Source organism: Alosa sapidissima, chromosome 18 (genome assembly GCF_018492685.1).
Source record: "Alosa sapidissima isolate fAloSap1 chromosome 18, fAloSap1.pri, whole genome shotgun sequence".
Taxonomy (NCBI): Eukaryota; Metazoa; Chordata; class Actinopteri; order Clupeiformes; family Clupeidae; genus Alosa; species Alosa sapidissima.
Genome location: NC_055974.1, coordinates 20,478,190 through 20,481,312, shown reverse-complemented (window position 1 = coordinate 20,481,312; position 3,123 = coordinate 20,478,190). Strand labels below are relative to the sequence as shown.

Below are 3,123 nucleotides of genomic sequence, written 5' to 3'. Positions count from 1 at the left end.
CTACTTCATGTCAAAACAAGGCTAGGCCTACAGAGTTTGGAATAAGTTAGGCTATGCCTTAATGGAATTTAGTTAGACCATGGGCTAGCCTACAATAAAGCACATTTTATAGGCTATTCTACTACGAAATATGCAACATCAGGTCACAAGCAAATATGAATTAATTTTATGAATAAATGTGTTAAATGTATCAAACGTTTTTGACATTTCTTTCCACTGGTCCTTTCTATGTAAACTGATCCATTTAACCTACATATTCTAAGCAACCAGCTGTCCTACAGAAGCTCCTCCCCTGCTTGTTGTTGGAAGGCTACTACATCTAGCTTGCAATGAAAAGATGCTACAGTAGGCTGGTATCTTCTTACTGTAAATTTAATAGGAAGTAGCTGGCAGGCTTATGAATTAGACAACCACGTGGACTTAACCAGCCCTCCCGCGTGGAACCACATTTTACCACTGTCATCAAAGGACACCGGGAACGGTTATTGTCGCCCGACGTCTCTTTGTTCAGGTGAGGAAGCATACTGTTTATGTTAGTTTTAGTCAATGGATTATACCAACAAATAGTGCGGTGAGATCCATTACCCGCCTGTCGCAGATAACATTCGTTAGAGGAAGGCAAATTGCCATTACAATTCGTTAAGTGCACTGCATGATGATGGACAGACAGGCACAGTGCCTTCATTGTTCGTGGTTCTTTTCAGACTGTTGGCACCGCCAAGAGTAATAGTCGTTCTGTTGTTCTCATCCGTCAAAGGAAGCATACCGTTACTAAATTTCATAACATTATTAGGAAGACTGTCTAGCCCGGGAATTTATTAAAAGGAACCCTTAAAGGTGTAGTTTTTGAACATTCTAACATAACATTCCGTTCCGCGACAATTCAAGGTTCTACATTTCTATGTTGAATTCAATGAACCCAGATATTCTTTAGAACGTTTATTTTCCAATATTCCCGTCACACCGGTGTGACGGTAGAAACACCAGTGACGGTAGCTGAAGGCTATGTTACTCTTCTGTATAGCACAGTTTAACGTTACAAGTTTGGCGCTCTTGCATCTGCCATCTGTTATCTCGAAGTGATAGCGTTGGCGTGGTAGGTCTACATACGACTTATTAATGGTGGGCCTATATCTGTCAGTGTTATGGAGTAGTCATGCTGTAGCAGCTATGCAGCCAGTTTCCCGAAAGGTCTACTTCGGAACTGTAGCCTACGTTAATGTCATCTTAATAAAATGGTGGCGGTACTGGTATCACTAAGCACATGGGTAGGAGGAGGATGACGTGCGTGTAATGACAGATTGCAAAGCTAATAGCTTTGCTGAACGACACTGCCGCAGTCTCAATTCAAGCCAGACACGCTGGCACAGTTAAGTCGATAACAGTGGTATAGAAACAAGGCGAACTGAATGAACAGAGCTGTCGCGTAGGCTAGCCTTCAGCTAGGTTGGCACAGCCATCTCTCTCATGACAGCCGCCAGTGCTATTGGCAGATTTGCCACCTTTATTGCCACTGTACACGCAGAAAGCAGGGGACGCTAGACTAGGCAACGCACCAAAACAAATCTCATCCTCTGCTGTAGCCTACTCATGTAGTTACAAAACAACTGTTAACCTGGGGCGTCAGCCAGGTATGTGTGGCGACCTACATACAAGGGAATCTTTATTTCCGTGGCTATAAGAAACAACTTTGCCTAACTTTAGTATGAAGTCTAATACTGTAGTTACATTAGTCAAGAGCTGTGCAGAGGGAAATGTGAAGAGGCTCGTTTCTCCACAGAAACGACTAAATGAAGAGTGACATTTTCAGATGCATGTGTCCTTTACACAGCATATGATGTCCGAGAGAAAGAGCTACCAGGTTTTGATTTGTTGTTGTCGATTTTATTCTAGGGCTTGCCTCAGTTCAGTCTTTCAACATAGACACACACAGCAGTTATTAGGGTCACAAAGGAGCTCCTATTCAAACCAGCTTCATAATATTCTGATGGAGTAGGCTTGCACATTTGGTCACTCTGTTGACAGAACAAGAGGGAGATGGGGTTGTACTAGCTGCCTAGTGTGTGTGTGTGCGTGTGCACATGCCCAATGTATACATTTTGTGAGTGTTTCATTGAACAAAGTTGTTGGGGTGTCTACTTGGAGGATGTATCTTTTTCATCTGTGCTTTGCAGCAATGGCTTTTTTTGCAAATGTGGACAAACAGGATTCTCAGGGACTTTCAAGTAGTTCCATGTAGACATGCACATTATTTGCATATTATAAACATGCTATATGATAGGCTAAACCATCAAAGTGGTACTGGACCAAAGACCACAGGCTTCTCTGAGATCATGGATTCAGCTTCCCTCAGACTGTCAATGCACCTATAAAATTGTTTATTTATTCACAATATCTTATTACATGATGACTAACACTACCATCCTTACAAAATACTCTTCTTAGAGGTACTAATGAGCTTTTACAGTGATTGACTTTGTGAGTGTTGAGTTTGATTTGACCATTTAATTTGTTCGGTCTGTATTCACAAGAGCGTTATGTCTAAAAAAGGAATGGATTCAAGCCTCAGCATTTAGTTGCAGGGACTGAAAACAGAATGATTTTCATTTTGGTTTGTTCTGACCAAAAGCACAACTTTTTTGTTCTTGTGAAAAGCAGCTGTTAAAGCCTTTTCTCAATCAGCTCCCCTTCCAACCCGCACTCACTCAACTCACTCACTCACACACACACACACACAGACACACACACACACACACACACACACTACACTAATAGTGTGGAAGAAATTTAGCTGAAAGATCTATAAATACTGTGAGTATGAAATAAGGTTTAGTCTTTCTCATTATTAGTTTAATCTCAATCAGGATACAGAGATAAAGTCTGTGCACCAAAGAGACAATCAGTTGTTTCTCACACACACATTTATACCTCGCATCATATCATATTGTACCATTGTGTCATTACACCTCCCTGCACACACACACACACACACACACACACACACACACACACACACACACACGCCTTTGTCCATGCAATGAGTTAATTAAGAACCAAGGACATTAAAACATTTCTAACACATGATTTGCCATCTACACACCAGTTACTGAAACAGAAGCATCA

At 41.4% G+C, this 3,123-nt stretch overlaps 1 protein-coding gene across 4 annotated transcripts in view; it reads left to right on the top strand.

The window, feature by feature from the left end:
• Positions 1-326: 326 nt before the first annotated feature.
• Positions 327-3,123, top strand: part of LOC121689654 (equilibrative nucleoside transporter 2) — a 25,666-nt gene continuing 22,869 nt past the window's right edge. For 3 of the 4 annotated variants that reach the window (XR_006024836.1, XR_006024837.1, XM_042069658.1), the window contains exon 1: positions 328-511. The gene's annotated coding sequence lies outside the window, so the exon portion shown is untranslated. Of the gene's footprint in view, positions 512-3,123 lie in introns of all 4 variants that reach the window. The other variant, XM_042069660.1, reaches the window with a different exon arrangement.